At 44.6% G+C, this 15331-nt stretch overlaps 1 protein-coding gene across 2 annotated transcripts in view; it reads right to left on the bottom strand.

The window, feature by feature from the left end:
• Nucleotides 1-12622, bottom strand: part of syt1a (synaptotagmin Ia) — a 154260-nt gene extending 141638 nt beyond the window's left edge. For both annotated transcript variants that reach the window (XM_069711007.1, XM_069711009.1), the window contains exon 1: nucleotides 12533-12622. The gene's annotated coding sequence lies outside the window, so the exon portion shown is untranslated. The remainder of the gene's footprint in view (nucleotides 1-12532) is intronic.
• Between the last annotated feature and the right edge of the window lie 2709 nt (nucleotides 12623-15331).

Genomic DNA, 15331 nt, shown 5'->3' with positions numbered 1-15331 from the left:
GTTAGTGTGTGGTGACCCCGAAGCTTTGAGATGGAGTCATGAGTCACCGACTCTTTACTGTACACAAAGAGAGACGGCGAGACAACACGGAGGGACGACATCATTTACCGACACACTTCTGATACGGGGTCAATCAGCAACTGGTGATTTGCAGTGAGGAAAAAAGACGGGGGTGGTGGTGGTGGGAGGGGGGGGGGATTTCGCAAACAGAGAATATCGGCAGTGAGTAAATAAATAAATTGAGCCAAAACAGCCACTTAACAGCTTGACGGGACGCAATTCTGGGACTTTTAAGATCTCACAAATAAGATTCCTAACATTCTTAATTCATTTTTCGCTGGTTGGCTGGTCAGGAGTGAATTGCTGATCAAAAGTACGGTATTTCGATATTTTTTTTTTTTTTTGTTTTTTTTGCCTTTTCACTTTGTAACGCAATTTGTGTTTCGTGAAATTGAAGTCCACCTGCACCCATGTGGAACTGAGGCCAATTAAGATATGTTAAGAGGTCCTCAGAAATGAACGTGTCAAAAGTGATGCTGGGTTGTTTTTTTTGCTGCTCTGCGGCTTCTTCAAGAGTTATTCAAAAATTAAATAGGGAGCTATTTAATTAATACTTGCTCTTTTTTTTCCCCTTTCTTTCAAAATAAAAGTTAGATATGACAAACAGTTCAATGCAAGGAAGTCCTTGGCATCTGTACAATCTCTCTGCTTGTGGTGTTGCTACACTAAACCGCCTCGCTCAATGATTCTCCAGAGGAGTCCGATTTCAGCTTGCAGCAGTATCCAGTGGCCGTGATGCCTCACTGCACTCTCTGCTCCCAAATCTGCATTACAAACAGTCCGGATTGATCACAACGGCCGCTACGGCTCACTCGCGCAGCTTGTATTTATGGTTTCGTGAAGCTACGTTTTGCATCGATGACAAACAAGCGCACGCGGGTGTAACGGCTTCACCGGCAGTGCAGGGAAGACATGTCTGTGCTTGTCTGGTTCCTCGGGCCCCCACAGGGGCTCTTAGCGGGGTCGGTCAGCCAGCGAGGGAGGATGGGCTCCCGGATCTATCGATTGAAGCTTCTCATAGTCTGTGAGCAGGTCCAGAGGTGCCGCGGGGATGAACTCGGCGAGGGTGTTTGTGTATTACCGTGTGACGCTCTGACATTGAGGTTGCCCTTCCTGCCGCCACTGAAAACGTTCAGCGCCTTTTCTGAAGAGCAGAGAGGTGGGCTTGTGGTGAAGACTGAATAAGGCTCATGACGCTGAATCCCAGGAAAACCTTTGATTTAGGTTCAGGGTTTCAAAAAGTAATAATGTGTTGCCGTGCCAACGTTTTAAAAGCATTAATGTGCCTCCCAAGTCATAAAAACCGACCATAATCTTGACCGACGGCTGACTACAGCGTTAAGTAGACACTGTAAAGGCCACTTTACCATCCTGCAGAGACGCCTGATGTTTCCACAACAAAAATGGAGAGAAACGTAGGAGAAAAAAAAACAGGCTCATTAATTTTTAGAATAGACCGAGTTGTCTTTCTGTATGAATGGGTGTCCTTGTTGGTATCAAATATCAAATGATTGTTTGTGTGGTCCCCTGGAAGCGTTTCCTTTTCTAGTTCACTCTTTGTAGGCGTCTCAGTTGTTCTCAGCTCTTTTCAAGGTAAGTCAGCTCGCCGAGCTTGTTAGAAGATCATTTCACCTTTACGACTGATCAGACGGCTTCCGAGTCCTCTTCTTTTTTTTTTTCCTGCAACCACCCTCGTTGCTGTTCCTCCGTTTCTGGTTTTCTTGGGTTCCGGTTCCTCTTTTAATCTTCTTGGATCCCGACCGGCATTGAGTACACAGTCCTGATCACGGCAGTGCGTCCACACAGACGGTGTAGCGTGAGCAGCATGTCAGCAGAGCAGCAGCTCCAGTGATCCATCTGTGACTACACAGGATGCATTCAGGCACAAATTCAAGCTGTAGATCACCCGCGGTGAAGAAGTGCTCAGGGCTCGATACACAGTCACTTTTACGCATATAAAATGCAGGAAGAGTGTCAAAATAAATGTTGGCTCGTGTTTATGGGCATATAATAAAAATAAAACATGAGCCGTGACACCGCCAGCATACCCAGCTAGCTACTTTTTTTCTTCACCATGAAAATAGTTGTCCGGTCATCCACAAGACTCACGCTGCCCTGTCAACCAGGTTTGTTTGTAGGGTTGAGCTGATGGGCATTTTTTTTATTGTCCATCGCCATTGGCTGACAATCATCAGGATGGAAGCCCCGGCAGCGTGATTTAATGCGCCGTCAATTATACATTCGTGATGTATTCCACATTTGTAAATGTCTTAACACTACAGTTTTACAATCTGAACTGTCAGGGGCGACTCGATAACTCGGGTTTCAATTATTTAATTATTCCAGCAGGTTTGAGAGGGTTGAGCTCTGCGCTGCGGTGGATAAATGAACCGTGCGAGTGCGCCGGGCTCTTACACGGTCGTGAATCTGACGAGTGTCAGAAATTGCAGACAAGGCAGACAAGCATCAGGTAGACAGCCTGTGCTTTTTCTTTATAGCCGACTAGTTCAGTGACGGTCTATAATCCTGTGTAAAGCTTAACCGCTGCCCTGCGGCCAGTCCAAGTTTTTTGCCATCACTTTTCCTGTGCACACCGGCTTCTGGTAAACAAATTATTGCTGATACAGTATCTAATCCATTCTGACTTGTTTTGAGCGTCACTTGCATCGTCACTTCTTGACTCTTCTTACGGACAACAACCCAATCTAAATGGAAACTCGCAATTCTCAATCAACTCTGAGCCACATTTAAACTCATATTTAACACAGAGGCCTAAGAAAATGCAAGTTGACATCTGTCTATCACTTTTGTCTGGACTGTATACATCAATAAGAAAGTTCATTGGACACTGAGCTGAAATAATCTACTACAATCACCGACACGGCAACGGAAAGGAAAAAAAAACGAAGTACTTGTTGTAAAAAGTTTTTAAATAAACAAAACATTTTCTAGGTCTGTCTCTAACCCATTACAATGTAGGTGAATGAAATGCTTTTAAAATGACCTTTAAACACTCAATATTAACATGTTTTTAAAGGAAAGCATGCCAGTTACTTGAATAAACTTAGTTTTCATCTTATTCTTTTATGATTTGGAAGCATTTAGGTTGAATAACATTCATCCCAGATACTTGGGCTTCATCTATCCCACATCTGGCCTCAGAAAAATACCTCCACTGATTTGGCTTTTAATTGAAATACTTGTCGCTAATGGCGGCAGCCTTGCACAGTTTGTTTTGCAATGCACAATGCATGCATAAACCCCATTTGTAAGTGGCTGCCTCTTCATTAACAGCGCTTAAGAAATGAATGTGAGGAAATCCATCATTATCGCAACTCGCAATCACCAAAACCCTACAGCGGGTGCAAACTTATAATCTGAGGCAATTTGCATACGCAATTAGTGTAAGCTTCAAGGAAAGGATGTGATTGACAGTACTGCTTAGTTGCTTTGATTGAATCCAATTTACAGAGTCACCATGGTCGACTTTATGGGAACTGCTCTGGACGTTGTGTCTCGAGAGCCATTTTGAGAAACTACAGCAAATAAAAGGTCTCGGTGCTGTTCGCCAGCTTGGCCTCCATTCCCATAATGCAACAAAGGTGTCCAAGAGTCAGAAAATGTTCACCAATTTCTGTATTGCCTTGACAGACCCCTTCCATTTTTCTGATGCACACAGCAACAACAAACACACACTCTGACGGTGGTGAAAATTCTTCAATTGTGTGGCATCGGGCCTATTTTCAGGGCAGCTTTGAAGATTTCGCTGCCGTGAAAGAAACAAAACAAAAAAATCACCCTGCCGGTTTGATAGAATTTCATTTCAGAGGAGGTACAGACAGAAAGAGGAGGCTTTCTAGTTCTGCCCCAGCTCCCATCTCCTTTTTTTTCTTTCTTCTTCTTCTTCTTCAAGGTTATTCATCTGGCTGTGGATTCAAAATCAATGGCAAGAGCAGAGCAGAGAGTCACAGGTTTGTGCTGAATCTCTCAGTCCTCATGGGACATGAGGGGACGGCAATGTTTCATTATAAATTCAGGGCCGATGTGTTCCCAGGGAAGGGAAAAGCAGGATGTCAAGGTAATGAGTTAATTTAGGAGATAAGGAACAGCAAATATAATCTCTGAAATTTCACCAGCAGCAAAATGCCTCCTCAGACCAGAAGCCTACCTGATCAAACAGAGGGAGGGGGGGAGTTAACCATTATCATAACAGTCTTAGCTTCACCACTGAACCGCAACAAATGCTTCAGCTGAAGCAGCAAAAGTGCACGAGTCAAACAGTTTAAGAAAGCACAATCATTTCTAACCATCACGGACACCAGACTAACCAGTACGACAGCATTATATCAAATCTAAGCAGATGTCTAGTTATTATCCTCAAGTGGGCCGGATTGTCCCCCACGGTAGTGTTAATGAGTGTTTTTTTGTCTGACTGGGTGGACATGTTTTGGAAGAAAGGCCTCTGTCTGCTTGGCTCCGAGAGTGAACTCCGCACAGCACGGACCCGGGAGACTCCACATTTGCACCATCCTTCACGGCAGCCCCAAACATAGGAGACTGCTCCATTTTTTTCAGGGGTCACAGGGTTGGTAGATGGCGTAGGCTAAACAAGAGGGTAGGAAATCCAGACAGCTTGCCGTTATACGTTCCTGTCTTTTGCCGGTTGTGCTCTATTATTCCAGTAATTGACTCGGGCTGTGCTGGTTGGCAGCACTCACAAGGGAAAACATTCCTGCAGTTGAGGATGTAATTCTATGCAATATGATTTTTTTGTTGTTTTTTTGTTTTTTGTTAAAAAGGGGGACACCTCTTGCAGGAGCGGGTGACGAGAGCAGCTCACGAAGATAACCAGACGGATCACGGAGAGCGACGCACGGCGCTCTCTCGCACGTGTCGGCTACACTACGGCGCTAATGGGTGAGGAAGAGCATGGGGGAGGCGGCTGGCATGACAACCTACAGCAGGCAGGAGACTTGGTTGCCATGGCGACAAACAAGGATGTTTGCATCAGAGGAAAATCTCGGCCGTCCGCGAGCGGAAGGGCACGCACACACACTTGCCGTTCGACTGTCGGCGAATGAGAACCCATCCGGGGGCGGAGGAGGGGAGGGGGGGGGGATGAGGAGGAAAGGTGACGTGTAAGTGAGGAGTGCCTCCTTTTTATCGCCCCGGTGTTCCCTTGCAAAAAAAATTTTCTTTTTCCCCACAGCAGGGCTGAGCCTTCACCGTAGGAGGGGAGGCAGGGTTGGGGAGGGGGTCCTCTCTAACAGGGAGTCACCACTTCGACAGCTAATGACATCGCTTGCCTTTCTGTATTAGAGAGGAGAATGAAATCATCTTCACAGTAGTACTTGACAATATTAAAGCTGCAATGCCGATTATGTGCCTGTGCCTGGATCCGGTTTAATCCGTCCGCAGGGACTTTAATGAGCATCCAATGACCTTGATTGGGAGTAAAACAATACAGCAATGTGACTCACTTGAGCAGGCCGCACTCTTAAGTCAAACACGCACTCAGCTGACGTGGAAAATGGAAAAAGAAAAGAGGCGACGAGGATGGATGCGTATCGGTGACGAGCATTCCTGCTTCAACACATGATGAAATTGTTGTGAGACATTTTAAATCCACCAAGGTCATCTGTGTCACGGACACGGCGGCGTGGGATGACACTGATTTTAATTGCCTTTCTGGCTTTCTCCTATCATGCCACTGTGTTGTGCACACAGGGCCGGCTGTCGTGTTGCTTTATGACTAACGCGTCCTCCAAGGGCAGCAAGTTAACTGCAGCAGAGCCAAGAGGCAACTTAGACATAGTTAGATCTGCCCCCAACTCCCTCTCCTCCCCTTTGTCGAGCTGACACATTCTGGGGACAAACGTGAGCTCGAACAAGCTGTAAAAACACAATTATCCATTCCCTGCCTCAGACAGGACTCGGTATGTGTTGACACGTGAATTGTAATTTGTGTCATTTTGCTCAAATTGATGCCTTCACCCTTTTCAGATACTCATTTCAGATTACTTAATTTCTCCCCCCTCAAAATCGCAGCTGTTTTACTCTTTAAACTCATGAATAGGAGATAGACTGAATAATGGCCACAAGTAATTTCAATTCTAGGCTCCTCTCCATGCTGACAGGTACACACTTGACACAGCGGCTAAATCAACAGGGGAGCAAAGTGGAACCCCTCTAATCTAATCATTTCAGACATAAAAAAAATGAAAAAAAAAATGGAACAATGCGAGTAAAAAGAAAAAGAAAAGACAATTCCACAAAGAACAGCAGGTTAGTGACATAACCCTGGAGGGAGGGTGCCACGTCCTTCTCTGTTTTCATATTCACTGGGATGCCCCTCTTGTATCTTTAGGGGCTGGGTGTGCATGAGCGTTTCAGGTAAGCACAAGAGACAGATGGGATAAAAAAAAAAAAAAAAAAAATCCTTATTAGATTCATGAAACATTGAAAATGTGCTTTTCTACGCCGCGTGCCCTTCAGTAATAATTCATCTACTCTTTCATCGGGAAAAGGGGATGTTTCGCCTACTATGTAGAGGCGAGGCTGGGGGCTCGGGAGGACAGGCACGGGGCACCACAGGGCCAAGGCTCATGTCCTCTCAGCAGTCTCACCCAGATGGTATTAATCTCTAATAACTTTCCCGCACAGCACCTTCGGGCAGCGGCGGAAGAAATGCTACGGTTAGACGGTGCGTTTTACCGGCGCTAAGTATGAATCAGGATATTAAAAAAGTTGTAGGAGGGCAAAAGCAATTTCCTCCTAAAGGGGATTTAAAAATTACGGCGCTCCGACTGGAAGTCTTGCCGTAAAAAAAAATCATTTTCTCGTTCATACCTATCGCAATAAAACACCTCCCGTTCCTCCACCATCGCCGCAGATAACGTCTGTCAGTGAACGTCTCTCTAAATGTACGGTCACGACAAGGCCGCGAAATACAGCCTTCTTAAACACACTTTATATCGACTATTGTGAATGTACAGGCAGTGATGGATGTACATGAAGAAAAGGATTGAATGAATGAGATCCTGAATAAAGTCACTGTGACATTAATTCCCTTCAAACCCTCCGCTGCCAATCACTTAGTGTATTTAATTAAGCACACTGTTGTTGTTTCTGGAAAACGAGGCGGCCGTATCCAACACAGACTTGTTTCTTTAACGCCTTCATTAAACACTGTCGATCCTTTTCCGACTTACTCTGATGTAATCGTTTTGACAGTTCTGCAGCGGTAAATATAAATATGAATTGCAGTGGTAAACAGCTGGAGGATTGGGACTTTTGTCACAAATCGAACAATGCTCTGGACAAGCTTTATTCCCTTGAGAGGAAAGACCCCGCTAATGCTCTTAAATTCAGCAGCTCTACACTCTATGATACGCAGCAGTAGGATGAGAACTGAAGTGGTCATCTGAGAGACGCTTCTTTATAATCTTGGTAATATCTTTAATGCTAAATGAAACACCGAGTATTTGTGGCTTTGGCATAGTTTTCTTTTCTTTGCTTGTTTAGCCGTTGTTGCTGTCAGTGCTGTTACTAATTGTCCTTTTTTTTTTTTTTTTAAGCAAATAGATGCTTACTTCAATGAAAATGTCTCAAATTGTACAGCCTGTCACATTCAAAGTAGCAACACACCGTGAGGTCTTCCTTTGGTTTGTTAAACGCCGTTTTGGAGCTTTGATTCTGGCGTTTTGGCCGTCGCCGTCTTAGTTTTTGGAGCCAGAAGTGACCATATTTGGAAAAGCTGGGGAGGAGTGAAGGGCGGATCTGACTGAGAACCCATGGACAATAAGCCCCGCCCACCTATGCCTGCAACCTGACTGCACCTGCAGGCATGTCAATCAAACTGGGCACACCCCCAAACATACTTCTCTTTGAGGTCTAATATCTAATTAATGATGGGATTGTTTTGAGAAGGACGACCAGAACACTGACCAGAAGGAGTGAATTTAAGTTGATGCTTTTTGAATGGACGCCTATCGTCATCATATATATTTTTTCTCTGGCCACTGTTATCAAGCACGAACTAAAAGCTGTCGACTTTAGTGTCGTTATTTTTCTGAGAGTGTATGCACAAGTCTTTGTTTAGCTGTGTCAATAGAATGTGTATGAGCATGTGTGTATTTCCGTGTGTGTGTGTGTGTGTGTGGATTGATTGATCGGAGTCTTATCCCGGTGTGTCTACAGAGATCAAGCGGTCCTGAGTTCCACAAACCGTGTCAAACACAAGAGCTTCGGGACTTGGAACCGAGCTAATTAGCTAAATCAGTAACGGCGACCTTTGCTGCCTCATTACGGCACACATGACCAAATAAAGGGCTGTCTTCACTTAAAAAAAAAAAAAAAAAAAACAGTTTGTAAAGTGACAAATTTAGATGGAAATGTCAAACTACAGAGATAATGAGTTGTTGTTTTTTTTTTTTTTTTTTTCTTGAAACAGGATAAAGGATCAAACATTTTACACTTGATTTCTGATTTGTCTACTTAGGACTACTTAATTTGAGAAATGTAAATCTTATTTTGTTTGAAAGTCTCCAGTGGAAGGAAAAAAAGTGCAACAAAAAAAAATCTTGTTTGTTCAAAATTTGTTAGCGATCTCAACAGCAAGCTTTGTCATGAGCAGTTCAGGGGATTCAGGCCAGAAATGCTCAGTATTACCTAAAGACCTGTGAGTTCAGGATTCAAATGATGCGCTTTTGTTGTGAGGAGAATCAATTCAGTGCGAAACAGTCCCAACTCTCGTTTTGACCTTGGAAGGTAATCCACGTGAAACAAACTGATAATCTCAACTCAGCCTTCACATTTCAAGTCGCGTCCTTTAGTGTGGAAGCAAGCACACACAACACAACATAAACATGTCGTAAGAAGTTTATGTTCCGTGTACGTGAACTGAAGTTAGTTTGCCGAACAGCTTGCAAACAGGCCGTGTTGAGTATTGTATTTTCATGGAGAAAACAAAGGCGGTAAATAGAAAACTGTGCAGCCGCGTTTGTTTATTTGGAGGAAACACTGAAAATTTGCTCAGCTGGATTTTATAGTTAATGACAAGTACGTTTTGAAAAATGATGCATTTGTATGCTTCACTATTGTTTCAAACACAAAGGTCACTTCTATGTCTATGGGCTGAACATGTGGTTGATGGAGGTTGACTGTTTTCTGCTCAAGGTCAGCTGGACTGAATGTTACATGAGCTTCATATTGTAAAATTAGAGCCATAATATTATTCAACGGTTCTCAATCAATATATCTGACCTGCTGCCGCGGCGCAGCGATGGTTGACCGGACTGGACTGTAATTAATACACAATCAATAATCAGCACCAAAGGGCATCGTTATTTCATGCAGCAACTCAGTGGCGCCGGCAGGATTATATTTCATAGCATGCACGGTTCATGCAAGGACCGCTCATCCGCGAGTAAGTTATCCGCGGCGTCTAGGTTGTCCTCGCTGAACATGCGGAAAGGGTTTAATATGTATGATTCTCATTGCACAGACCAATTCAGGTCTATAGTGTCGTGCACTTTGGGTTTTGAGTCGCAGCCTATTTCGCGTCCGCTATCTTCTTCATTTGAAATGTTCCAAAACGGCACATTTGATTAAAAAATGGATACTGTTTATACCGATCAGTTAGACCTATTTAATTTGGTTGGTTGAGTCTCAAAAGTAAGGAAGGAAGAAGACGTGCTGGGAAATGCGACGGGGAAGAGCCCAAGAAAAATACATGCACTGGAGCCTGTTCCTTTTGCACAAAAGTTACCAACACAACAAACTCTGATTAGATTATTGGCATCAGTCGCAATTCAATTTTCCAGGATGGATGATAAAACCAAACAAACAAAATCATAAAAAAAAAACCCTGAAGCAACTGAGCCGTCTACATGCGCTACTCCTGTACTCCATTACCACTGATTCTTTTCACTACAATGCCGGCGATGATGAGAAGACGAAGATGATGATGACAGAGATGTACTTGGACATGGAGAACAATCCTAGCAGGAAGAAGGACACAACGAGTCCATGAGGCATCCACAGACGTGCCTCTCGGCATCTGCGGTGACAGTGTTACTGATCTGTGCGTGTCCCTGCTCTGAGGCACCCACAACCAAACGGCCGCACAAGGTCAAATCACAAGACACACTCTATTTATATCCTCCATTTTGTAACGCTCTCCAGCGCAGACACGCAAAACACCACGTCTCTGCCTTTACTGTCCCGACGACTCCACTTCATCTCCTCTCCATCTTCTAACAAACTTATCACAAGTGAGAGTCTGCGGCCAAATGCGGAGTAATCCTGGCAGATGCCCTTTTATCGCGACGGCCTTTTAGGCTTTTTGAAAAGTTCACTCAAGAAGACCTCGGCTGAGACGAAAGGTGAGCGCTGCTCTGACGTCAGGCTCGGGACTTTGGGCCTCTGCTTCCCATTAATAGCTCTTTAACAGGGCTGATAAAAACATGACGACGCCTCGGGGCGACAGCTGAGCGGCCACTTGATTAAAACCGGGAGTCGACATCTGCCCCCGCCCCTCTCATGCTCGGGGAAAATATGACCGGATGACGCGTTGCGCTTTTACAGCCAAAGGATGAAGAGTTCACGAGAAACACTGGAGCTTGATTGTGACCCACAAAAAAAAAAAAAAAAAAAAAGTTCTTCTGCGTCAAGATTCCTCAAAATCGAAGGACGTGAAAAATGCCCTCAAGGTGTTTCAAAAAGCTATTGGCAGCCAGCAGCGCACGCCGCATCCATCAGTGCGCAGCCTCGGCCTGTCTGATTCAGTTAGTGCTTATGAAATGGAGCATCTGCAGAAGCTCCCACTGAGTATGTAAACATGAGCTCTGCCTTGGGAAAATGAGCTGAGGGGTCATTTGGATTTGTGTGTGTGTGTGTGTGTGTGTGTGTGTGTGGGGAGGTGAGGTGAGGTGGGAGGGGGGGATGGATGAGGCGGGAGGGGGGGCAAGGAGAGACGCCTCGCTCCCGCCCTCTCTCCGTCACCTGGTAACAAGTCGACACGCAGGAGCTTCCTGGTTAATGTATTCGAAGCACCCAGGCTAAACAGCAACACCTGAGGAAGCACGCCACCCCACCCCCCTCTCTCTGCCCCTCCCATCCACCCCTCCCTCTTCTTTCTCTCCCAGCGCATTGGGCTGATCCTCCCTCCTGAGATATCAGGTCATCTGGGAGCAGGCGCGAGGTGATAGGCCGCCTGTTTTTTTTTTTTTTTTTTTTTTTACTGATTTGTCAGCGAAGGCGCGCCGCGATCACCATGGATATGCTTGATGTGTTTGCCATCCATCACCTCCTTACGTGTGCGCCGTGCAGTAACCAATGGGTCGCTCTATCAGTAAACCTGTGGGAGGTGATAAGACTCCTTTACAGCAAAAAAAAAAAAAAAAAAAAGGGGGGGGGGGACCCACCACTCACAGCAAGAGCGGAGATATTGGGTAACATATAGAACTGATGTGGCTTTTCAGCTGTATCTGCTCACTGTGTCGATATTTCTAAGCTTTAAAATTTAAAAAAAAAAGATTGCCACTTTGAGCGATAATTGATTATCGGCGTTGAGTTTGTGTCACAGATTATCAGCATTTCTCCTGCAAAACAACGCAGGAGAAAAGTCACAGACAGAAAGGGATGTCTTGTTCTCTCTTCAAATGGCATTTCCAAATCAATAGCTTGCTTCTTTCCTCCCTGCCCAAGATAAACCCATCACAACTGAAGAGAGGAAGAGAGAGAGAGACAAAAAAAGAAAAGAAAAACACAAGACCGGGGCACCGGAGCCACAGCATGCCCATTTTTTATCTGATGGAGCGAGGTGAACAAACGGAGAGGATTAGCTTCCATGGGCTGAAAGCAGCTGCTCGTCTCCCGCCTCCATTCACCCTCCCCTCCTCTCCACTCGTCTCTCCATCCGCCCACACATCCACACATGTTCTACATGTTGCTATCGCCAGCCGCGCTCCACCCTCTACCTACAGCAGTTTCCAAGAGAGCACACACACACACACACACACACACACACACACACACACACACACACACACACACACACACACACACACACACACACACACACACACACACACACACACACACACACACACAAAAACAACCTTTCGGCGCACATGGCAAAGAAAAGGCGCGGCAACAAATGGGCGGCAAAAAAAAAAAAATCTGAGCTGGGGGAGGTGGAGCAAAGTGTACTTCCTCTGTAACACCTTTCAAAGCACCCACCCTTCCTGATTATGTCACCGAGACACAGATACATCAATCACACACACACACACACACACACACACACACACACACACACACACACACACACACACACACACACACACACACACACACACACACACACACACGCCCCACAACAAAAGAACACACTGAAATACCAACACGAGACACCACATTTCTTTGTAACTTCAGGGGTTGCCCAAAAGGAGGAAACGCGCCGTCTTACCTGGCAACAACACCTTCAGCTCCAAATCGGCTCGCCCTGACGAGGAGGCACGCTCATCTGGAGTAGGAGTAGGGAGTCTTGGAGAGAGACGGGGAGAGAGAGAGAGAGAGAGAGAGAGAGAGAGAGAGAGAGGCGCGTGTGTGTGTGTGTGTGTGTGTGTGTGTGTGTGTGTGTGTGTGTGTGTGTGTGTGTGTGTGTGTGTGTGTGTGTGTGTGTGTGTGTGTGTGTGTGTGTGTGTGTGTGTGTGTGAGAGAGAGAGGGAGGGAGGGAGGGAGGGAAAGAGAGAGGTGGAGCCTCGTTCGGAGGAGAGAAGGAGGGCTGGATGATGACTCTGTCTGCCGTCTACATAGCCAGTCTTGTGGGAGCAGCGTGGATGGCGCTAGATTATCTCCTGTTCAAACACACGCACCTCATGCAAGGCTTGGTTTCAAAAAAAGAAAAACAAAACAAGAAAAGAAAAGAAAAGAAAAACCCGGCGACAGAGAGCGGGGAGGGGAGGGGGGAGGGCAGGGGAGGGGAGGGGGGAGGTGTGAGAGACACAAGGCGAGGCTCCGGGCTGTTTAAGCCAGCCGTTGTCACGCAGCAGTTCCTAGGAATCCCTCCAGTAAGACGGGCAGTGCATCACCGAGTCCTTGGCTGTGATTGGCTGGGTAGCGGGGAGATGCCAAGGATGGTGGGCAACGCCGTGTGACCTCAGATGACCCTTTCAACACATATTAACATGCCCTGTCTGCGTTTCTCACCCTCCCGGGCGCAGGTCACCTCCAAGGACGCCCTACCCCCCCGAGGGATCCCGGGATCTTTGGGATCTGTGTGTACATGTGTCAGTTCACAGTAAGTCATGACCTGCCCTTGCACATGAACAAATAGAATAAAGAAAAAAAACAACAACAAAACAAAACACTCGCATTCATGCACGTCTAACAAGAAGAAGTTGAAGGAGGAAGATGATTTCCCCAGAGGAAGGCTGAGCCCGTCAACAGATAAGCCACACAAACACCTGCAAGGACAAGTCTTTCATTAGAGTGATTGAATAGGTTGTCATGCCGACCTCAAAACCAATGAGGAGGTCATACAGCGAGTATAGATCATTTAAAAGTGAATATAAGTTCAATTACCGCCGCAATTATTTTGTAATTCTCTAAATCTAATATGTAAATTAACACCGACGGTAGCTGCGATAAGGTTAGATTTATGTAATTATAATGTAAATTATTACAATTACTCCATTTAATTCAAATAAAAATGGCATTAAAACACGCAATCTGCTCTGAAGGCTTCGGATTCAAAGGTTCAAATGAACGCGCCAGCGACGTAATCACATGACGCGGGATTCATGAATATGGAAAGTGGTCCATAACGCCGTGTTTTATCTGCCTAAGTCGCAAATTCCTTTTTTTTTTTTTTTTTTTTTTCCCCCGTCAGCCGCATGGCATGAATGAAATATAGAAAATGGATGAATGAAAGAGGAAATTATTTCACTGTAATTCAAATGTCATTCAGTTCCACAGTTAATTTAAAAAAAAAAAAAAAAAGAGGGATCACCCAGTTCAATTATGCTTTTTTTTTAATGGTGTTTGTGACAGCTAGATGATATATGATAATCTATTCATGTATGACTACGAACGTATTAATAAGCACGCACTTGCATTTCAGATTTATGTTCAAATATTTAACCGTTGAGGGAACATGGCACATTATCGATGAAAATCTCCTTTAAACGCATCAAAACATCATTTCAGTGCATCTGTTGTAAATGTGTGATAAGACATGACTACAAATGATGAAAAAGAAGCGCAAGAAAAAGTTGAATTTACTTTAACTATATCAAAAATACCAAACTTGAAGCTTTTTGGAATAGATAAGATAATTTTTTTTTTTTTTTGGAAATAAAAAGCAGCTGTGTGCCGCTGAGCAGCACTTTTTGTTTAAGATCAATCTCACCGTGGGAGGTCTGCTCCTTTTGTGTTTGGTGGTTGTTTGTGCACATACTGCAGCACCCCGTGGCGGTCGCTCTGTATCCGGCACCGAAAGGTCATCCTGCTCTCCAGCATAGCTTTGGCTTTTTTTTTTTTTTTTTTTTTACCAATAAATCAATAGAGGATTTATAGATACAGAATGAAACATTTTCATTCACAGCAACGTGAGAATATTCTGGACCCGGCTAAAAAGAAATAACTTCAAAAGGTCCGTTTAGCAGGTGTTGTTGTTTTTTTTTTTTTGGTCATACATCACAGTAAATTAAATATCTTTCGATTTTGGATTGTTGGTCGGACAAAACAAGACACGAGAAGATGTCCAAGAAACTATAACAGGCATTTATCATCATTTTAGAGAGACAGGGACACAGAGCTAGAGAAGGAGATGGATGGATGGATGGATGGATGGATGGATGGATATGGATACTTTATCTATCCTGAGGGAAATTGATGGGTCATAGCAGAACCACAGCCATCGGATCAAATCAGATAAAAAGCAGAAGATGCATCGATCAGTCGTACAAGTAAAAGAGGCTTCTGGCTTTTTCGAGACAAACAAAAGATTACATCAGTGTTGACTCAATGTCCTAAAAAAAAGACCACACACACAAAAAAAAAAAAAAAAAAAAAAAATGCTAATTTTTAGCATGAAATGATGAGGAACACTCTGATGAAGATCGTGTGATAAAGGTTAAAGTTCATCTAGTTCATACCAAATAAACCTGGAACCTCAGTTAACTGATAAAGTCTCATAAAGCCAATACGACTCGCATCCATGGACTTAACTTTGGTTCCACATTTTTGGTGCTGTTTGTATTTG

Source organism: Brachyistius frenatus, unplaced genomic scaffold (genome assembly GCF_029030835.1).
Source record: "Brachyistius frenatus isolate BFR_SWC_R1_liver_20210118 unplaced genomic scaffold, ASM2903083v1 Contig_96, whole genome shotgun sequence".
NCBI classification, from domain to species: domain Eukaryota; kingdom Metazoa; phylum Chordata; class Actinopteri; family Embiotocidae; genus Brachyistius; species Brachyistius frenatus.
Note: the sequence above shows the minus strand (reverse complement) of the source record. Positions and strands in the feature narration are given on the sequence as shown.